The sequence below is a fragment of the Drosophila miranda genome, chromosome 2, assembly GCF_003369915.1.
Source record: "Drosophila miranda strain MSH22 chromosome 2, D.miranda_PacBio2.1, whole genome shotgun sequence".
Lineage (NCBI taxonomy): Eukaryota > Metazoa > Arthropoda > Insecta > Diptera > Drosophilidae > Drosophila > Drosophila miranda.
Genome location: NC_046675.1, coordinates 29,216,401 through 29,240,199, shown reverse-complemented (window position 1 = coordinate 29,240,199; position 23,799 = coordinate 29,216,401). Strand labels below are relative to the sequence as shown.

The following is a 23,799-nucleotide window of genomic DNA, read 5'->3' as shown; positions in this document are numbered from 1 at the left end:
GACATCTACAAGCATCAACAACATCTGGCGTGGCACATCACACACGCGTGCGCGCTTTAATTAGCTCTTGCAACGTGAGGGAACGGTAGGGGGGAAGGGGGGGGGGGGGGGCACACATGTCAACGTGCCTCGAATGTGTGCTTTTGTTTGTGTGTTGCACGAATGGAGCCAAAATGCTAGTCAAATGTTTGATTATTTGAAATCGGTTAAGAGGGAGACAGAGAAACGGGGGCATGGCCATGGGTGCATGCTGCATGCTGCATGCTTCATGGACTACAAATCAAATTCAAACACAATTGTCCAAATGCCAAGTTCAAAATTACGCAAATATTCTCGACTGACATTCGCCTGCTCACCGCTCCTCTTAGCCCTCTCCCGTCTCTACTTTCCATCTCCCCGCCATCTCCGGGCTCTCCCTTCCATCTGCTGGCTCTCCCTTTCCTTCTGCTCATCTCCGAAATGTGCGTAAATAACATTTTTGTGAGCAATCTTTGGAATGGTACGGATATCAATGCAGAGATGCAGAACCGCAGCCGACATATGGAATGGAGGAGGAAAGAGGAGCTGGAGGAGCTGAAGGAGCTCCTTATTGACCACAAAACAGACACACACAGACACACATCAAATAAGCAACAGAAAGACCAGAATTTGGGATCCCTTCTATGTGCATTTCATTGGATCGATAACTGCCTTCAGTCGGTCGGTAAGAACGAATGCATCAGCATATTTGTGGCATCCACACCAGGCACATTTCAAATGAAGCGAACAGGATGCTACTCCGATGGGATCCAACTCCTAATTCCAGTGTCAAAAGGTGTGCCACAAGCACACACAAAAAACGAGGGAGGAAATCCAGGAACGGATGAGAATGATGAACCATCAATCACTGCTGCATGTGGAAGATGCCCCACACAAATTAATATCCATTTCCTACACACACACACACACACACACATGAAGACTCCACTTCCGTTTGCCCTTTGGCATCCATTTTGGCAGAAAAAAAAAAAAAACGAATCTCAAAAGAAAGAAAAAACCAAAATCAGAAACAGAACCAGAAATTTCCACCCTCCTCCCTCCCCTCCTCCTCCTCCCTCCCGCGAAAAAGCTTCGACGACTGTTGCAGTTTTTTTTCCTTCTGAGGGCCGGGACCGGGGCTGCAATGTTAAATTGTCCGTGAAGGATTTATTTGTTGGAAATTATGATTTATAAGGTCAGCCTTGCAACAGCAGCCAGCCAGCAGGATGCAACACACACACACAATGCCACAGACAGGGCTTTCCCCCCACGGAATCATTTGGGGTGCCTCCACTCCTCTTTCTTTCACTCATCTCTGGCCATTGACCTCGATTTTTAGTGGGCCATTCGCAGGTCATTCGTGGCGTTTAGGAAAATATAGAAGAAAAACGAAAGAAAAATCGAAAATTGAATTATGCATTTGCTTTTACCTGCAGATGACATCTATATACTATTTTCTTTTTGGATTTTTGAGAAAAATGAGCAGTAAGCAAAAAGCCACAAACCGCAAGCCCCATACCCCCTCCCCCCCTGGCTCCTGGCTGCAGTTTGCAATCCTGTCGCTCCATAAATACCAGAAGAATACCAGAAGAATTTCACAGACTTTTGCCGAAGACAAAGTGAGTAAAACTATGGGTTTGCTCAACTGTAAAAAGGACACCTTTCCAATGGATGGTTTATGGAAGAACAAAAGGGGACCATAAATGTTAGTCGAGAAAAGGAAAAATATCCATTGAGATATATGACATCAGACCTTTTTCTTGGTTTTAATTAGTTTTTCAGGCAGAGGAATCCGAAGGGACGGAACTCCCACTGGAATTAGAGCCTTTTTTCTATCGGAAAACCCAGGTACTACTCTGAAAATGTCTTGAAATTAAACATTTTCCTATCGGAATATATTCTTAATACTTCAAAGTTCTACAACACTTTTATGTTTCATCAAACTTTTCAAGAGACTTTCGGTGAACTTTCGGTAAAGATCCTGGGAAGAGATTCAAGCTTTAAGAGACCCATTCCATTTGCTGTGCTTAATTCTACAAAAAGCTTGAGGAATTTATGTCCAGATGAAAGCTCCATGGAAGCTGGCGAAACTTTCAGATAGCTTTGGAGCTGTTTCCTGTCTAAAAGTATTTGTTAAAAATAAAAAAAATATCCCTCTTATTCTGAAAAATATTCTGAACAATAGAGGAAAACGTACATGGTTGTTTTACCGAATAAAATAGCTATGCTGTCAAGAGATAATTGCTGGAAAATTCATGGAACGGGAAAAATGTATATGTATCTAAGTGCGAATCAACTGTATCTCTACTGTATTTTCTGGGTATCTAATCTTAAGTTTAAATGCATTTTGTAGAATTTACAAGTAAAAAAAAATTACACATACTCCTATGTAGACCCAGAGAAAAAATGTTTTAGATTGTAATATTTCAACTGTACCTAAAAATGTAGAAAACAAATTTTTCTACGAGAGTGAAAAATGTAAAAAAAAATTATTTTCACATACATTTTGGCATTATAATGAATATATTTGATTAAAATTTACTTTATATGTATTTTAAATAAATATTTTACATACAAATATTATGAAAATATTTGTTTAAAATTTACTACATATTTGAAATAAATATTTTACATTACATTTTACATATTTTATTTTTCTTGACTTTCGCTTGGTGTTGTTCTTGTGGCTTAAGTGTATGAGCAAATTGTATATTTGTATTTATGTATATCCCACAATAATTATTTAATTTGTAGAATCACGGATAATCTTACTTTAATTAAAAAATACAAATCATAAAACAATAAATAAATAAAAAATATTCAAAAATAATAATCAAAATAATTAAAATAAGTATATAAGATATATAATTATAATTATATTATTTTAATTATTTTGATTATTATTTTTGATTCCTTTTTAATTATTTTATGATTTATTTATTTTTATTGTTTTATTATTTATTTATTATTTGTTTTATTTTATGATGTATTTTTTAAAGGAAAATACAAATGTAATAAATTATATATGTATATTTTAAATAGTTTTAAATTAAGATTAACGATGACAATAATGATAAAATTCAATGGAAATTTAAACACCGAATTATGTCAATAAATGGTTTTGGTAAGACGTAAACACGTAAGAAAATCCTGGAGAGGGTATTTATTTAATTAGAGTTTATTATAATCAAATAATAGCCAGGCAAAATGAGTGTAAATCTTCTTACTAAATCTTCGAATCGTTTGAACACGTTCATCTGTTTTACGACCATCTATGAATAGGTATGATTTTCTTTCCGAAAATACAAATATATATGTACATATTTTATTAATTAGAAATTAAAAATCCTATGTCATTCTTACACCTCACTTTCAATCGGATATTGCTTTGAAAACTCCAAAAGTCGCATTCGTTTAGCAACAAGTTTCATTCGAAATTATTTTCGAACTCCTGAAAATTGCTGCTCCACCTCAAACAGGGGGTAATTTTCAGCAGTCCCTGCAAATAGACATCGCCCCTCCAAATAAGGGGATACACTCTCTTCCCCCTATTACCCCTTCACAGCAACGCCTCGCTCTCTCGCTTTCTCTCAGCTCGCTCTCGCTCTTGCTCTGTAGTTCCCCCCGTCGGCCGTTTGGCGTCTTGGTGCTCGCTAACGACAAACGAAGGAGCCAGCCGCCACCCGATGAACCGAACGACAGACCAGACACATCCTCTGGGGCTCTGTGTGTCGCGCTTTCGTTCGATGCCATGCCTCCAATGTCCTCGGACTTCGTTCTTCATGTCGTCAGTTCACGTTCGATATTTGTGTTGTGTGGTAACACGTAACGGTAAGCGGTGAAACGGCGAAACGGCGAAACGGTGAAACGGCAGCCAGGCGTCCGCCACAGCGCCCGACTTCGGAGTAAACGGGTACGACGAACGCGGTGCGTCGCGGATTTTCCACCCAAACAAAAAAAAAGGAATCATAAAACTCCTTCGAGCAGTGTATTTGTGTATCTGTGTGTGTGTGTGTGCGTGCACGGGTGTGTGCACGGGGATTCCCTTGTTGCATTTGCAACAATCAAAAGATTAAGAGAAAGCAACGCCCCAAAAAAGAAAGGAACCAAACAGCGCCCCCAAAAAAAACACGAGAAGGAACCTCTAATACCCTCTAAAGGAAGTTACCCCCACAAATGATATACCCTCTAAAAAAGAGATAGAAAATGCTCTAAAAAAAAGATACAAAACCCCTCAACAAAATAATTCGCTAACCGGAAAGTCGCGCCAAAGCAGCCAACAAATTTCAAGTGTTTTCTCCCATTTTCCGGACTACGGAGAGTGTGTGTGCCAGTGTGTGTGCGTGTGCGTGTGTGTGGGGCATAGGCGCCAACTTGCCCAACCAAAAAAAAAAAAAAAAAATAGTCAGAGGCCGCCAAATGGCAGCGGCACCAGCGGATGCCTAAAACAAGGCTTTTATCTCCAGAAAGAAAAAAAAAGTGAAAGAAAGATTAAAGAAAATTAAATTTTCGGCAGAAAGCTTTTCCTTCGCAAATGGTGTTGAAAAGCGTGAAGTGAAGTGTGACAAGAGGAGGGCAAGAAAATCGTGGGAAAACCAAGGAAAATCATTGGCTCAAATCAAAGTCAAGGAAAGGCCGGGAACGGACTATTAAACGGTAATTGAGTCATAAATCATGTTATAATTAAAGGAAAACGCGGGCTTTTCTTTTCGGTTAATTTTTGCCATGGAAGATTAACGCTTGAAATGGGATTTAGATCTCCAGGACCTCCACAGCTTCGTTGGGTCTTCACTAGGATTTTAGATGTTTCTCCCTGCCAATCGAAGTCGAAATCCAAACCAAAATCAAACTTTGGCACAATCCAATCCATCATATGGGGGGGGGGGGGGGATGCCACTCAAACATCAATCGAGTAGGCCTTACCCCAGCGCCACAGAAAAGAAGAAAAAAAGTGGAACATGGCCGTGGCCCCCTCCAATTGATTGATTAGTTGCCGATTTGCGGCCTGGCACGCACACAACACACAAGTCAAGTGTTTTGGCCACACACACACACAGAGACACACACAGACACACAGCCACAATTCTTTTGTTCGACGGATGACACTCGACAGAGCCTGACATGACCATCGCAATTAGTGCATAAATCGGATTGTGATCTCTGACCCAACAATGAACTCTAGATCTTTGATTCACATTCGAATTTGAAGTGGTTGGGGGTTTTCGTATTCCTAATCGAATTTAAGGAAATAATAGATTCCCACATTTAATCCCTTAATTTCTCAAATTTCATGCCAAAAAAACCAAATCCATACATAACAAAAACATTCACCATGACGACATGGCAAATGGATTTCCCTTCGAAAGGAAATGGAAATGGAAATTTCTTACCCACACGCACTTGACTTTTAATTAAATATTAATTCTGATGAGAAAATAATACGCACACATTAGCGCGCTGACCAGAAGCCAGGCCAGGATCCCAAGAAGCCCCCAGAATGAGATCCTGGGGCGATGACCACTGTAATTATTTGCCAAAAGACGGAAGTGGAAGTGGAAGTGCTGTGTTGTCGTGTTGTTGTGTTGCTTAGTCGCTGTGATTAATAATGCTTAATTGCGAGTATTTGCGCTGCTGCGCTGACGAAAGTATCCGAAAGCCCGCCCGCCCGCAGCCATTTTGATTGATTGCCACATTTTGTCGCAAGCAAGTTTTTCGTATGCCCTGAGCCAAAGATTAGTTGGTGCTTAAGACCGAGATTCTGCCACTTGAAAGCTAATCAACAATTAATGAGCAATTAATATGCAAAATTTTGGCAACCAGAATGTGTGGCAGCAAGGACGGTGACGGTGACGGTGACGGTGGCGGTGAAGGTGACGGTGGCAAAGGGGCAACGACGACACATTGTACATGCAATCAGGCATCCACTTAAATGCATAAATTAATAAAAGCTTACGGTTTTGTCGTTCATTAAGCAGACGGCAAATGAAATTTCCATGGAATCAATGAATGCCATGGAAATGAATGGAAAATGAACTTCAAATTGAAATTACAGCTGTACTCTCTCCATTGGCAGTAGTTTAATCATTTGCTCAAAAGCCGACTGGGCTGAAATTATCGTAATTAATGAGTGAATGGAATAAATTCCATACTTAATGGGGATATTTCGCAAGCTCTAGCATTTCATTTCAAATATTCAACACACAAAAAAGAGACTTCCTACTTCCAAAGGCGGAATTCAATGCTCTGCCAGCCCATGCAGGTTCAATCACGTCTTGCAAGGCAAAAACGAGACGGCCGCAAAGCAAACGGTGGTGGTGGTTTTTGCAATTGGCTTCTGCTGCCGATGCTGATCTCTGCTGATCGTTTTTGCTGATAATCGCCGGCAGAGGCCAACGCAAAAACCACAGCATACTGCTCTCTCGTTCTCTCTAATGACAGTGATGCTCGCGGTGTGATTCTGCATGGCGTGGGAGAATGAAGGAATAGAAAAACCGATAAGCTGACGACGCGTCGTCCGATGTAGTGAGGCTCGTTCTCTCGGCTCACGGCAAGCACTAGAAAGAGATGGCATACATTTTAAGCTGTGCAGCCTAGAAAGAGGGCAAATAGTCGACGGCACCAAAAGAAGAGTAAGAATTGGCAAACCGGGGAACATTTGATGCAGGGATTTAGCAATAAAAAAATACTTCCCTTTGAATTACAGCACAAAGGTTGATTAAAGCACAATGATTAATTAATTTCACTGCATATCACGCGCCGCCACTGTGCTGTGCTGTGCTGCATTTGTTATACGTAAAACAAACAAACAAATAATTGCACATGTCATTAAAAAGTACAATCAACAGAGAGCAAAAGAGAGATGGAAATGAACACAAAGAGCAGTGGCATGTGGCACATAAAAAAAAGAAGGTTTTTTTTTTTTGGCTATAAAAATAGCAATTAATTTTTAATTCCAATGGCAAACAAAAAGAAAAACAAGAAACGAATAAAATTCCATTGAGAACTATTCACACGAACACACCATTTGCACTTTCCGCATTTTCTGTTGCCATAAACTGTGCTACGATAAGAAGGGAAATTATGCCCCAAAATAAAGTTCCCCCCACTCCCCCCAGAAAAAAAAACAATTGCAGTACTTAATAATATGTCACGAATCCGTGCAGCTAAACATAAAATAATGGCAGTCATAAATCATGGGACATTGGCCTTGTCAAATGGCAAATGAATTTTGATTCATTTTCATGCGAAAACTACACGCAATCCACGAATCCTTTAGGATACCAAACTCTCGAAATTACAGTTTAAGTGAGTAAAACACACACAATATCTCCACGAACATTAATCCCGTCAGGTCCCCCAAATTAATGTTTTGCCTAAAATATAATTTTTTTGCCCTGTTCATATTATTCATCTTTAATTTTGGTTTAAATTTCGCTTAAAAAATAGGTGTAAATGTTTTAATTAGGGCTCTGCCCCTGGTATCGAGTGTATTGCGTGTGGATCGTGTGGAACGTGTGGGTTGCGGGTTGGCACATTGTTTTCCTCAAACTTTTCCGCACTGGCTGCGGGGATAATTAAATCAAACGAAGGCACATGCTGCCCAGCGAAGCAGCAGCCAGAAACAAAAACAAATTTGCTTAACAAAAAGATACGAAAAACAAAAGGAAAACAAAGTAGGAACCAGACGAAACTTTCGCTACCCCTAAAGATACTCTTGGAAGCCTAGCTACACCTGGGTTCCATAAAAGTTAAAAGATTTCAATCAATTTTGGGAGAAAGATTGGGTTTTTCGACGAAATTTACAACGTTTTTCCTTGAAGTGCTGGCTGGCCAATTTCCACCCCACCATCATTTTTCAGGAGCTATCCAGGGGCTGGAAACCCTTTCAATTGATTTCATTGTGTTTTTGGTTTACTATTTTTCACGATTAAGAGCACGGAAAAGTGCCATTCCTGGTGCCATTGATGATGGCAATTAGCAAAGTTTTTCCAACCAATACAGGACAAAAGGAAACAACCAGAGAGAACTGCTGTTTTTTTGTTCGAGTGCAAACGGAATCTCCCTTGTAATTGAATATTAATCATACGCCCCTGCCCCCCACCGCCTGTACCATTCCCATAGCCAGCCATGACCATAACTCATACGCCCCCAGTGATCGGAAGATAGAGAGAGAGGGAGGAGCAGGGGACAGGTGGCCCCTCCTACAGGTACACATGCACACTCGCATTCACTGCAAAAATAAAGAGACAGGAATGACAGGAGAGGTGCTTCTGTCTGGGCTTCGTTCCTTCGTTCCTGCTTCCATTGCATGCCCCATAAATAAATGCTGTCTCATATTTCAGCACATGAACAATAATTAAATTCGTTTAAAACATGGCACATGTGGCACACATGGAGAGGGGAACCCCTTGAACTCCCCTGGCAATGATATCATTTCTGGACCTATCATCTTTGTAGGTTTTTTTCCCCCCCTCAACATATTCATAATGGAAATGAATGCCGAATGGTCTGCAGTTCCAATTAATTGTTTTTATTCGCCTGGGACTGCATATGCATATATTTTACAGTTATTACTCGGGTATCAGACGATCCTACAGCACATAAAAAAAAACCAAAATAAAATCACAAATTTATGACATGAATTTCTGCCCTTCTGATTGATAAAAATTGAAAATTAATTAGGGATTTTTCTTTCCTTTTGTATACATTTTTTTCTGCCAGTCCCCACCCCCCCAAAAAAAGGGATGGAGCAAGGGCTTAAAACTGCTGGGGTTTACGAGTGTAACTTTTATGGGGTAGGGGAAAGGGGAAGGGTACGGGAGGGGGAGGAGGTATGCTTTGATTAGCGAAATTAAATGATGATACTTTTCGCTTTTTATGGACGGATGTATGTTGATGTTTATGGCTTGCAATCTGCAATCTGTTTTCACTTTCAATTATCATAAAAATGTCGGAAATTCGGAGAAGTGCAAAAAGTAGATTGAAGCGGAGATTAACAGGAGATTGAAGAGAGGAGAAGGACAGATTGGAGGAGACCGAAGAGCGTGGCTTCCCTTTTTTTTTCCTTTGTTGTCGCCTCGTAAATTTTTATTGTGGCTGCAATTAAATGAACAGCAATTCGTTTTTCCCCATGAAAATTAAACAAGAAAATTCCACACGTGATAAATGTATCTGTGGATCCATTCTGTGCCATCCATTCTGCAATTATAATTAATATAAATAAATATATACATATATATTTGCATAAAGAAATATGTTTAAAAAAAAGGCGGAAAAACGCGCCCGTAAATATTGTTTTAAATGTGAATGCGATTTAAATGTTACATTTATCACGTATACGCCATGTTTCACCCTCTGAGCGGGTCTCGAGGCGCTCGTTAAACGCTTTTCCCGCGGAAAACTCAAGGGCTCCTTCCAGTCAAATTTTGTTATCCTCTAAAGTGCCATAAAATATCAAGTCTTACTGTCTGTCAGCTTCGATACGGGTTTTGAGCTTCGCGGCGGATGTATGTCAGAAAAAATCGACTTCAAAAAGGTGACATCTGAGGGGCTGAGGGGCTGAGGGCCTGCCTTAAGCATATGCTGTAGATACAGGACCGTACTTTAAGCAAACAACAGTTACAGGACTATCCCTAAAACCCTTAGACTCTTCCCAGCCCTCAATCCTTTTTAAGCCTATGAATATTTCAGTTAATTTAAATTTTAATATTTATTCTTCTTTCGTAAATTAAGACCCACTTTATGTGATCCTTTCGGTTCTGCCATTCTTTACCTTACCCATTGAAGCTCCTTTTAAGCCCCAAGAATGCTCCTCAAACACAGCTCCTTCGCTTACCTCCATATGTAGAAGATAAGAGACCTATTCACTCCTACAGCTCCCACATCTTCCCCTTAATCAATTCCCTCAAGCGGCTGACATTTTGAACACAAAAAGTGACACAAAAAGTGTCTCAACGACAACAAACAGCCACGCCTTCCCCCTGTTTTTAATTCTCAAGTACTTCCCAGAATATATGGAAATTTGTGTCGAAAACAAAGTCAGGATGTGGGCTTACAAATGATGATAAACATGTTGACACAGAGACAGATTAAAACTCATTTGGGGGCACACTCCTTTGATGCTGGTGTGTGCTTTAATTGGGGCAAAGAAAAATTTTCCGAGGAAATCAATTTCCGGAAAGAAAAAACAAATTAAAGAACCCACGAAATCCTGCAGATACATAAATATCTATTAAGTAAGGCCATAGAGAAAAGTAAGCAGTAAAATTCATGCCACATGCCACATGCCCCGCAAGGATTTCATTAGAGCGGAATTGTATTTCCTTTTATTTACGAGATGAAGGAGTCCCCGCACTCTCCCCGCACTCTCTGGTCCTTTATTTCGTTAATAAAAACAATGACGAGTATGATATGCAATGTGTGGCGACTCCTGCGTCCTGCCATCCCCTGGGAGTACTCTCTGGCAGCCCCACACTTGATTTATGTTTATTATGTTGCCCTGTCAATAATATCCTGGAGCAGGAGCAGGAGCACGAGAAAGAGGAATCTTTCTTCTCGTAAGACAATGCCGTTGACAACCCAGTGGCAGGATCCGAGAAGGCACAAGGGCAAAAAGGAGAGAATTATGGCGGCAGGGAGGAATGAAACCAATGGCAATTAATATTCCCCGCATTCCATCATTCATTCATTCATTCATTCATTCACTCGGCAAGTGGCATTCACTTCCCTAGAAGACCTTGAAATATGCCACATTATGTGGCACAAACCATTCACTGGGGGGGAAGGCTTCTGATTAATTGAAAACGAACAGAAAAAAAAGCACACACAAAAATAGAGACAGAGAGAAAATACACAAAGAAAAATCATGAAAATCATTGAGCCAGGGAGGCATGCCACACATAAAAGCGGCACATAACTATCACCATGTAATGCCCCAAACAATGCCACAATGGAGAAATGCAGAATGGAGAATGGAGAAATGCATGCAACATCATCATGCAGCGGCGGCAGCCACCAGCGACAATGACATTGGGAAAACAATGAGCAATGGAAAACGAGGGAAACTCGTCGCTCTCGGAGGCAATAATTTCCCATGAATTTCCATAATTACAACAGAGAACTTTTCCGTTTTGCAGTTATATTTATCCCTCCTCCTTTTCGGGAGGGGTGGGGGTGGAACCTTGAAAAAATAAGCACGCAGTTTTAAAGCCCGCGTTTCGCCCCGTGATTTCTATGCAAATCAAAGACAAAACAATGCCGAAAAAAAGGGGGAACCCCCGAAAACATTTTCCTGGAAAATGTACCGCAACAGTGGATGTGGCAGAGACAGGGCCGTGCGAGGGGGCCACGAGCGTTGGAGTGTGAAAATGCAAGCTTTAAATAAATTAAATTTAATACGAAATGTGTGTCTGTGTTTGTGTGTGTGTGTGTGTGTGTGGTGCTGTTGGGGCTTGCCCCTTGACTACATCTGTGGCATGAATAGCAGAGCCCCGTGACTCTAGAGCTGCAGAGCTGTGTGGCATGAATAGCAGGCAGGCAGGAAGGACCCCAGCAGCACAGAAATTGTTGATTTCTTTTTCTTTCGTCTCTTATTTACTCCCGTAACCCAGTTTTTTTTTTTGGGTTCACAGAATTATTCAAGTTAATTTTATGGGCGAAACACACAGCGGAAAAGGCGGGGCATGCCTGCCTGGATGGAAGTCGAAAAAAATGTGTAGTTTTTGGGCTGTATATTCAGTGAATTCTCTTACTTTCCTTGAGGTACTTTCTGCCTTTTCGAGGGATCTTTCAAGTGCTTCTTTCGAGACCCAGAGATTCCTCCGCCTGTTGTGCTGCTTCCCTACGAAAGATCCTCCAGAATGGACATCATTTTTAATTACTTTTCACTCCTATATTAGCTCTCATTTCTTCTTACTTCCCGCCACCACTTCTCTTCCCATTTCTTCCGTTTTTTAGCACTCTTTTGGGCCTCTTTTAGCCCTCTTTTATCCTCACTTCTCGCCCTCTCTTTTCTACCCTTTTATAGCACTCTTTTAGGCCTCTTTTAGCCCATTTTTAGGCCTCTTTTAGCCCTCATTTCTTGACCTGACTTCTGCACACTGTTCTACCCTTTTTTAGCCCTCTTTTAGGCCTCCTTTAGCCCTTATTAAGCCCCCTTTTAGCCCCCTTTTAGCCCTTATTTTCTCTTACCTTTCCTCTGTTTTAGCACCCATTTCCCCCCACTTTTCTCTCCTGTCCTAGCCCTCATTTTCTCGCACTGTTAGCCCGTTCATTCAGCCTTGACTTGTTGCCTGTTGTCGCCTTTGACAGAGAGGACGACATCTGCTGTTTCATTGTCAAAAATGCATCAGAATCCGGAGCAGCAAACGAACAGCAGTCCAGCAGCAGCAGCAGCATAACTGTGTGCTAATTTGTTTTTACACTTGTTGTCGTTGGGTTTTTTCACTCATTTTCATGATTTTCTCCCTTCTCCCGTTTTTTTTCTCTTTTTTTGATGCCACGGACAGTTGGCCAAAAAGTAATGAAAGGCAGCAGAGCGACAGCAGGGCACACAGCAGACAGACAGCATGTCAATCAAGCTCTCGCTTTGGCCACACAACAAAAAGCGAAGGAAAACCCTGAAAGAGTGGGGAAAAACCGGGGGGCAACAAACAGTGCAACAAAGTGTCTTCATTTGGCAGCAGGCAGCAGGCAGCAGGCGACTGTAAGACCTGGCAACGGGTTGAAAGGCTGAAAGGCTCTGGCATTCACGTTATGAAAACAAAATTAATGTCAGGCGTTTTTGTATATTTTTTGCGTGTCACGACCAACGGTCCGCGCGCTTAACACTTTCCGCACAACTTTCCCCGGCCTTTTCCACCATCCATCCTTCTCTCTTGTTATCTCTTTGCCGCTCTCCCTCTCTCTCTCTCTCTCTGTTTGTGTAACAGCTTTCCTTCATCAAAGCGAGTTTAGTTTCGCCTTCCTTTGGCTGCTCCTCCTCCTGCTCGACCTTGTTAATGACAAACAATACACATACATACCAGAGTTCTGTGCCAGGCCCTTTTTCTCATCTGACAAATGGCTAACGCTCGGCTCTGGAGGACGGCCGCGGATGCCCAATGGCCTCAAATCTACGAGCACATTTACAGCATCAGGCGTCCATCGGGCCCCAGGCGCAGGGGGGGGAACGGCACCCAGGGGGAAGTTTGATGTCCATCCTCTACGGATGCCCCTTTCAATGGGGGCTGCTCCTGCTCAATCTTCGACCACACATAGGCCTTCTTCCGGACCTCCAGCCACTGCCACTCCGCCATAACTATCTCTATTACTCCTCTGACTTTTCCTGCCTTTTCTATGACTTTTAGTGATTTTCCTCTCAGTTTTCCAGCTCATGTTTGCCCTGTCCCAGCCTGCGTCTTTTTTAAGAACACCGCGGGAAAAAATAATTAATAAAAAAAATATAAATACATATATTATAAGAAACTACCGAAGAAACTTTCATTCAATTTTTATTTTGTTTTCTAATTTTTTTTTTGTTTTAATTCGATTTTAATTTTTTTTTAAATTTATATTTTTTTATACAATTTCTTCAAGGCTTATTTTTAGTTTTTAGTTTCTTAATTCTATTTATATTTTTTAAGGTTTAATTCGGTTTTTATTTTGTATTTATAATTTTTTTAAGTTCAAATCGATATTCAGTTTTCTCCTAATTTTTTTGTTTAAATTTAATTTTTTGTTTATAAAATTTCTTTAAGGCTTATTTTTATTTTTTAGTTTGTTAATTATATTTATATTTTTTAATTAAATTGTATTTATATTTTTTAATTAAATTATATTTTTAAATTAGATGTTTCTATTTAATTTTTTATTTTGTTTTTTTTTAATTGTTAAAATTTTATATTATCTTTTCCATAAATATTTATTACATTTCCCCTCGATATACAATCCCCTCCCAATTTCCACTCTTTTCTTACCGCCCTTTTCTCCCAGTGTAGCCAATAAAAAGCCCCTAAAATCCCCCAGTGTCTGCAGGACACACATCAAAATGGTAGCTCGAATTATAAACCAAATGGCATTACACTGGCACACTAAACCCCTTTTTCGCCTCTAGTTTTTCTCGCCCCCCGGAAAACCCGAAAGAAAATTCTGTCAACAGCAACTTTTGCTTTTAGTCTCATTTTTTATGGCCACGAATTATGCAAAATTCTTTGCACTCCTCCGACCCCCGACCACCCATCCCCGACTCCTGCTCGTTTTTATTGGCGTAACAAAAATGTTTTTAATACGCAATGGTCTGGAACCCGAGTGATAAGCCGCACCCCCTGCAAGGCACACAGATACACAGATATACGATAGATGTATATATAGAAATATTCTGCCGCTTTTAGGGTTCTATTTTGTGGGCCTTTTTCGGGGGGTATTCGTAGAGAGAGGCCTGTGCTTTTTTAGACAAAATCTGCCATAAAATGTGGGTCAGTCCGGGGTCCTTCAGTTTGTTGATTGAGTTCCGAGTGGAAACGGAGGACACAGGAGGAGATTTGGTCACCGTCTGGCATGTGAATTAAGTTGATAAAAGTGGCAAGAGCGATAGAAGGTAGTGGAAAAATAGTAGTAAAAGTGGAAAAGAGTTAAAAAGGGAGTGAAAGGGGAAACGGAAGTGTGAGGCAGAGTGTTGAAAACAACAGCCTTTGAAACAAGAGTCTCAGTCTCTCTGGTGTTTAGTTTTTTGGCACGTGTTTGGGGAGTTCAATTCGGTTGGTTTATAGTGTTTTTTTTTTGGGGGGTGGGCAGGGATCAGGTGTAAAAGAGAGATAGATAGAGAAAACGAAATGTTAAAAAGTGTTAAAGTCGGTTTGAAGAGGCTTTAGGGATTCTAGAGTGCAAATACCTGGCAGCAATTCATTGGGATAGATGGATGGCTAAAAAGATATATAGATACATATTTTTCTGACAAAATTCCTCAAAATTCTATGCCACTTTCAAGGCTTCACAGCTCTCCGGAAAATACTGAAAAAAATACTGAAATAGGGTTATTCTCTGCACTGAAACGCAATTAAATGTTGCATACAAATAGGCGGCAAACAGCGGGACGCCCTCTCTCTCCCTCCCACTGCGTAATGCCATTGCACATTCAATTACAATGCTCTTGCCACAATAAAATCCTTGAACTGTTGCCACATTCTGCCTCCTTCTGCCACTGCTGCCGCTGCCTCTCTAAAGCACCACTGCCGCTGACCCACTTGAGCAAATGGCTAAGGCAGTGGCTGAGGCTGAGGCCCAGGCAGATGCTGAGCGGCGCGGTGCGGTGTCGGCCCAGCACTTGAAAATGAGTCTCCAAGGAGCAGCGACGGGGCGGCACCGCCACCGCCACCGCCACCGCCACCATCAAGAACTGTGCGGCTTTTGTCCTTCGATGGTTGGGGTCTGCGGCATTTTATAATAATTGCAAGAAATAGAAATGCACAGTGCGGGGGAGAGAACGAACAAAAAGAGGAAGGAGACTCACAGGGGGTGGAGGGTGGCACAAAAACAAGAGAAATGGTCGCCGAAAAAAATGGGGCCTTCGCTGCCCTTAACAATAATATTTCAACACCAAAACTCGCACAAAAAACACAATTACTGTCTTTCGGGGAGAGGCGGGTGATAATTGTGGGCATGGCCCTCGTTTTATTTATGTATTTGTTCCCAAGATTTCCACAAGAAAAAATATCATTTATTTTGTTTATAAAATATTCTCCCTAATTTTACTTTGTATTTTTTCCTTTATTGCTGCCAAATTCTTGGTAAATTTCAACCTTATATCTCTCCGAATTTCATTTTAAATTGTTTTGTAATTTATTTTTAAATTTCTCTGTAATTTATTTTTAAATTTATTCATCAATTTCCGCCCTAAATTCTCTCGTTTCTGCCTTTGGTATTTAAAATAATTTAAAATTAGAGCAAAATACTAAATCAAAGTCTTTGTTTTTTCAAACATTAAATGGATTTCCACCCGATACGTTCGCGTCCACAAAACACAATTTAGACAATTGAAAATTGAGAATGGAAAATGGAATTTCCAACACGCAAATTTCAAATGAAAATCAATCAACAAAACAATCAAATTATTATATCATAATATTAGCATAACCCATAATTATATATATAGCATTTCTGCATTCAATTTCGCGCCAGAAATATCTCAAAAAAAGTATCTGCAAACAGAAAACAAACAAAGCAACCGATGGCTGGGCCACTTTTCTGCTGGGGCGTTTTTTTTGTGTTTTTTCCGAGGGATAACAATCGATGGGCGGCAAAGGGCACAGCACTCAAGCCGCAGCAAGGCCACACACCACGCTACGCCACTCATGCAAACATTCATTCACTCATTCGGCCACCATTCACCCACTCAACCGCTCATCTGCTCACCATTCACCCACACGTTCCGCTATCCGCTCCACAAATCCACAGAGAAAGAGGGGGAGTGTGCTCTTTTGTTGGTTAGCACATGTAAAATGCCAAAAACTTTGAAAAGGAGCCAAAAACCGATAGACATCTATTTGAAAAATGGGCCAGCAGAAAAAAAACAGAAAATGGGTTGGGGAATGGCAAGGAAAAGTAGAGGATGGACAACGCCACACAAAACAGAGGCGAAGAGAGACCGAAAGAGGAGGCCAGTGCAACACCCGTCGTATACTTAACGACAGACGGACAATTTTTGACAGCCAGAGACACAGGAAAATTGCCCTGACCAGCAGCAAGCAGAAAAAGCAATAAAAGGAAGATGTTTTAGTGGCGAAAACTACACACGGAAATCGTGAGAGCCAGCTAGCCACGACCCGGCCATAACAAATGCTTAGCCCATACGTCACTCATACGCCCCGGTAGCAGCACAGCAGGATCTGGTATTGCTCTCCTGCTTCTCTCTGGAGCGTGTCATGCGTACTCAAAATGAATGTCCTTCGTGGAGTGGTGCCAGCGCCGAAAATTCAATAAAAACAAATTGATTGCTTTGAAGGATTTCCATGCATGCTAAAAGCTAAAGGTAAACACCAAAAGCAGGTCCTCCCCGCCGGTACGGAACCTTTATGTTAAGTGGCACCTGACAGATTGTCAGCGGAGCGAGCCAGAACTTTCCGGAGAGAGGGAGGAAGAGAGAGAGCCCTCAGGGCGAGGATTTATGCCAGCTCATTTGACTGTTTTCCTAGGCCATCCTTCCCGCCCACTTCCTTGACAACTTGATTTGGATGCGGGCAAAGTCAATGCCTTAAAGGCCTATCCGATTCCCGGCCAAGTCCTGCCATAAATTCCAGTAGTGGCCGGCCAAAAGAAGAAACATCGTTTGTTCCTCATTTGATGTGCGCTCACGCATAATTCCATTGGAGTTTCGCCCATTCCCTCCTCCTGCCGCATCCTGTGGTGTGTTTTCTCGCAGTCGATTTATGTGAAGGACAGCAAAGCAGAAGTTTGCTTTCGAATTTCTGGCTACACTTCCGTTTCGGCCAACGGCGGCGGCGGCGGCGGGGGGGGGGATAAAACACATTAAAATCCTTTTTATGACCGCCATAAAAGTCAAGTCGATTCCTTCGGTTTTCTGCGCTGCTTGACCCCAAAGAAAATACGACGGGAAATTCGAACGAAAAAAAACAAAAATAAAAACAAAAATAAATGAAGGTGGTGCATTAAAAAATCATGAAATCTAAAGGAGTTTATATATAAAATTATATAAAATACTAGAAAATAATCACCAAATACTAAAAACAAATAAAGGTGGAACATGAAATATAAGGACGATGAAGAAATTATTATTTAAAAGTAATAAATACTAAATATTACTATAAAATATCAGAAAATACTGAAAAAAATACTACAACATACCAAAAAAAAAATCGCAAAATGTCAGACGGCCACTAGGTCTGGTCTTTTGATACAAGGATAATTGTTGAGTAACTCTCAGAAAATACTAGATAAATACCAGAAAAATAATAAAAAAAAACAGATATTAAATACCGCCAATGAAAAAAAGTATTCTAAATATACCCCTTCATGAAATTCAAAAAAAATACTGAAAAATACTAAAAAAAGTTAAATTTACCAAATAAAACGCAAAATATCAGTATTTCACTAGTATAACATTTAAGTAATTTTTAGAAAATACTAGAAAAATACCAGAAAAATAATATTTAATACCACCAATAAAAAAAAAGAATTCTAGAAATATCCCTCCATGAAATTCCAGAAAAATACTGAAAAATACTATTAAAAATACCACAAAAAATGCTAGACTCAATTTTTCAACTTAGAAAAGTCTATGAAACTCTTATGAAAATAGGACATAATACCAATAAAATACTAGAAAATACCAAAAAATGTTTCCCGTCTATGTACATAAGATTGAAAGCCACACTGGCTTGCCTGCGGATTTTCAGCTTCCACGTGTCAGCCATCCATTGCCCCCCGGAAGCTGCTCCACTCCTGCAGAGACCTCTGACACGCAGCTGCTCCTCCTCCCCCCGCCCCATACAATCCCCCAGGCACAGCTTGATTCATCTACAAGTCTCACGCACACAGACCCCCGTCCAAAAAAAAAATAAAAAAACCTTAGACAGATATCAGAAAACAATACAAATCCATGCCGTTGTACAAATATAAACATTATTTAAATGCGCCCCAAAAAATATGCTCCCAAAAACAAAACGACACAGAAAGAAAAAATACCATGGAGAATACCAAATTCAAAGGCGGGCAAAAGCAACAATAAAAAAGTGGGACCGAAAAGCTGGAAAAGCGGGGGGAAACAAAAAAACAAAAATCAAATAAATGGCAATTTAATACAGTCGACATGCCGCCATTTTCATGGACATGGACATGGTTTCTCTGGTGTTTTGTGTGGAAATTGTTATTGGGGCAACAACAAAGGGGCATTTCCAGCGTACGAGGACTTGCAAATGGGACTGGGATGGGCTGCCGAAATGAACCAAAATTAAATCAAATTTGTTGCGGAAACAAAAAGAATCTGTTGACCAGAGGCTCGGCGCGGTGCACGCCCCACCAGAAAGGACACAGGCACCCGCTCATTGTGTGTCTCGTAATTTCCTTTTATTTAATTTTTGGTCAGTCGTAAATCTGAGGCAATCAGCGCGAGGCAAACAGAACAGAACCGAATAGCGGCGTTCTTGTTCAATCAATTAGCAGCAATTAATGTGTCCAATGAGGCAGGCAGCCAGGCAGCCAGACAGCCAGGAGATTGAATCCCTGCGATGATGCGGGCTCCAAGCATAATGCAATTTCCAGGACGTTCTTTAGCCTCGTCCTCGTCATATGCAAATGATGGCTAATTAAAGGCGAATGGCTGCTTAGTTTGTGTGGATGATCATTTGCCATTTGCTCTGTCGCCTCTGGAAAAGTTACTGGAGCGTTGTGTCAACTTCTTGCACAGATAATGAGTTAATGAGTTTGTCAGAAGTTGTTGCACAAGTAGTTGTTGGCCAACAAACAGAGACAGAGACAGAGACAGAGCGAAGAGGCTGCAAGTTCCACTGAAAGCGAAATGTTTGCTCCTAGAGAAACTTGGACCAAACACCGAATGTGTGTCTTGTAATTACTGGTGGGCGGAAAATTCTTAAACAAAAGTCAAACAGACCATTTTGCCCCTGTCATTAGTAGGAGAAAATTCCCTTAATCTAAGAAATATTTTCCAGAAATCAGACCATTAAATCCCTTCAAAGGACATTACTCAATAAAAGGCCATAAAAACAAAGGATATTTATTGGGCCATGCGAGAGAGCCTACCAGGCCAGGGACAACGGATATGTCCTCAGAGAACTTCAATTGTTGGCAATAATTTTGGAAATTTATGACTCAAGTTCGCATTCGAAAATTTTACGCACTACTTGGCCGGCAGGAAACTTTCACAATAAGCAACAAAAAGCCATCGAGAGAGAACGAGAGAAAGACACATTTTATGTGTTCGCCGCGGCACTTAAACGGCAACAAAGTGGTGTGTGCCTCCCCCTCCTTCCTCTCTCTGGCTCTAATCCATCGACCCACATCATAAAACCAGAGGAAAATACCCAGCTTATTCATAAGAAATGGAGTCTTGTGCCCTTCATTTAATGGCCAAACAAAAACTAATCAATGCTCTCTCTCTTTTAATTAAGACTTTCACTTTGTGGACTCTCTTTTTGAATTAAATTTGCAATTGAAATGAATGCCCCCATGAATATGCAGGCGAATCAATAACTTCGAATGGGAATTCCGCAAAATGATTTAATTATGTGCGTTTAGTATCTCTTCTATTAGTTTTAGTGGCACGACAAACAAGCCCGTCCCGGCCCGGACAGACCAGACCAGACCCCTACCCCTCTCGTTGTAGTTCTGCCAAGTATTTTTCAATAAAACTCAATTCCTGTTTGCTCTATGGAGCTCTGTATGCTTTGTGTGTGGCGTTAGTTATAATTTTAATTAAAATTTTCTACTTTGCCACAGAAATATTTCATTAGAGACATTTTCCACACATAACGATGGCGACGCCACGAAAATAGAGAAAACAGACAGAGGACAGGAAACAGACAACATTGCTACCAGGATATATTTTAAGTATTTTTAAAGAATATTTATTTAACGCTTAAAAAATTATTACTGCAGAAAATAATAAAAAAAAACATGAATTATTTTTTTATAAATAATTTTTAAAAATTCTAGAACTATTGAGAAAAACACGGAAAAATACAGCAAAAATACCAGAAAATACTAAATAAATTACCTACAAAATTCTACATAAATTACCTTGTAAGTCTCTGGTAAAATAATATAAATATACCAATTAATTCTTGAAAAATACTAATCAAATAAATGTAAAATACCAGAAAATGTTACAAAACTAACAAATACTAGTTAATACTTGGTTAATAATAGTATAATACTTACTCTCACAACATCCTACAATAATACACAAAATAGTCCAAAAAAATACTAGAATAATCCCATAAAACGCAAATGAAAAACTGACAGAAAACGCAGCTTTATATATCCGAATCCTACACTCAATCAAACTACTCAAAAGCTATCCTCTGTCCAAAATGTACACAATTTTCTGGTCGATAGTTTTTGTTCCACTGTGCAGCGCTGAAATTTGAAACCAGGGAGCGCGCTGGGCCATGGCTTCCGAAACATTTCAATTTCATGTGCTTCATGTTATGAGCGCTTAATGAAGCCGCAAAGCATTTCAACTTTGCCAACCGCATAAAGTCACACGCCCGGGAAGCCCGGCGGCCGCCCGCAGGACAGCCCCGCCAAAAGATTGGCCAAAGATTCACCCGTCCGTCCGCCAACAGATGGCAGTTTATTAGCCAATTTAAGAAAAAAGCAGCGACAGGGCCACTTCATCTCTCGCTCGCCCACGTCTGGCAGTGACTTTGACGACGACTCTTCCCGCCTTTTCACTCTCTGTGACTCTGGGACTCCTTCTTTCCCCCCTTTTAGTCACTCTTCAGCCTGTGGTGCGTTTTATGTGCTGCGATGAATTCTGGCGGCGGTTTTTGCCTGTGCTGCCATTCATTTAATGACTAACACGTACACACACACACAAAAAGAGATGGAAGACAGAAGCAGGGATCAGAACAACGCCCCCAGAAAAAGTGCATTTGAGTTTGAGGCAAATGGTGGCGGGGGCAGTATCCTATAAAATCATGCAATCTGCAGGAAGATTAACATTAAATGAACAAAATACATGAAAAAACAGAAAATACTAGATAAAATACCAGAAAATACTAGATGAAATACCAGGTAATACTAGATAAAATACCAGAAAATACTAGATAACATACCAGAAAATATTAGATGAAACCCCAGAAAATACTAGATGAAAAGCCAGAAAATACTAGATAAAATACCAGAAAATATAAACCAAAACAAAATAGAATGCCTGAAAAATCTAAGAAAAAGAATCCAATGCAATTACTTGATATAAATAAATACCATAAATACTATATAAAATACCAGAAAAAACAAGATATATAATATTAAGAAACCTAAACGTGGGTAACCAACCTCGTGGCAAAATACTAATATCCTAAATGGCCTAAGAGGAACCCTAAAGATAGCACTGAAGATATCCCCTAATAATCCAATAAAATACCAGTTAAAATACCGTACAGAAATACCAGAAAGATGCCTGGACTCTCCGAAAGTGTTTGACTTTCTCTTTAGTTTTTACCCCTCTTCCGCTCCTCTTTAAGTGGCACTTTCCTCCACTTTCCTCCACAGCTGCCTGCCATATTTCTCCCACGTTAATTATACGTCTCGTTGACCGTGCTATTAGTGCTCGGGATTTTCCGGGGAACTTACAAAATGTAGTAGTATAAAACTTTGTGTCATACTTGAAAACTTTTCCAACATCCAAAGAGTGTGTAATATTAACAATGGCTTTTCCTCTCTCTCTCTCTCTCTCTCTCTCTCTGTGTACTTTTCAGGTATGTGTGGCATGAAGATTGAGTGGGAATGATGCACGAAAAGGTAAAATATTAATTGAATTACTGTCTGCCTTACGGTTGATGCTCCGACCACAAAAGCCACATCGGCCACAGTCAGGGCAAATATTTGACAGCAGCAGATAGTGGCAGGATGCACGAATGCCAGTAGGCTCCTTTCCGCTCCTCCACCATCGAGAGAAAATGCAAATCAGTCAAACGCATTTCATGCATGCCTCATGCATTTCGGGCAAGTGGAAGAGGGCGCCTCTGCAGGTCTTAGAAGAAAATGGTGAAAGCCACACGGGCTGAGGGAGAAGCGGTTTTGCACAGAGTTAACTCTGGTCTTACTGTATTGTTAAGAGGTTTTGCCCTTTGCATATATTTGCTTATCCTATATATCCTTTTTGTTTGATCAAATGATTTCATATTTGTTTCACTCTGCCATCGACGGGTTCTCGCACTCTCGAGGGCACTGTGGGCGAGGGCTGAGAAAGCAGATAAATTTATAATGCATTTGTGCCATCTTCTGCCTCTGTGTTGCGGTTAATGAGACCTTCTCCCTCTCTCTCTCTCTCTCTCTCTCTCTCGCTCTGCCTTTTGCCACACACATGCCTTGCGGTGGCACACATGGGACATTTTAGTTGCAGGTCTTGCGGTGTGGCTGTAATTTCTATAGATTCTCATTATCATTAGATATTTAGATTCGTGCGTATCCGTATCTTTGTGATATTTCATTTTGTGGTTAAATATCCTTAATTATTTATGGAAATGCTCTTCGAAATATAATAGAATATTTAATCTTGTACGGAGGAGTACATATGTTATGTATCTTGTGGATGCTTTCTATTATCACCAGATAATTTCTGGCTTCTGCTGGCATTTGTTTTCCCATATCCCCTGCTGTTGATGTTTTAATGAAGTGAAATTCAAGAGCCATAAATACAGTAGATCCTCAACGGCATAGAGACTGTGGGCGAGGTGTGGTGTCTGTGTGCGGCATGGCCCCAATTTGCCATCAATGTGTCACGAGCTTCAATTTAAAAGCTTCTTAAAAACTTGAACTCAAATATAAAACTTTCACCCCCCCACCCCCAGCACACACACACAGAAAATATTAGATACAAAAGGTACACAGAAAACCAGGCAAAAACCCCACTCACATGTGAAGGAAAACCCCTTTCACCGAGTGGGGGGGAAAACCCAGGGCAAACCGAAATCAGGCCAAGCTCGGTCTTTGGATTGGGGTTTCTGGTGCGCCCCTCCCTCGCCCCCAGGGAGGGCTCTGCGCACATATTTTTGTGTGTTCTTTTCTGAGGCTGCATCGTCGAATAAGTAGCTGCAGTTTTAT

The 23,799-nt window shown here is 40.6% G+C and overlaps 1 protein-coding gene across 1 annotated transcript in view; it reads left to right on the top strand.

The window, feature by feature from the left end:
* Nucleotides 1-3,751: 3,751 nt before the first annotated feature.
* The window catches only part of LOC108153855 (neuroligin-4, Y-linked), an 86,775-nt gene continuing 66,727 nt past the window's right edge, over nt 3,752-23,799 (top strand). The window contains exon 1 of the mRNA XM_017283954.2: nt 3,752-4,674. The gene's annotated coding sequence lies outside the window, so the exon portion shown is untranslated. The remainder of the gene's footprint in view (nt 4,675-23,799) is intronic.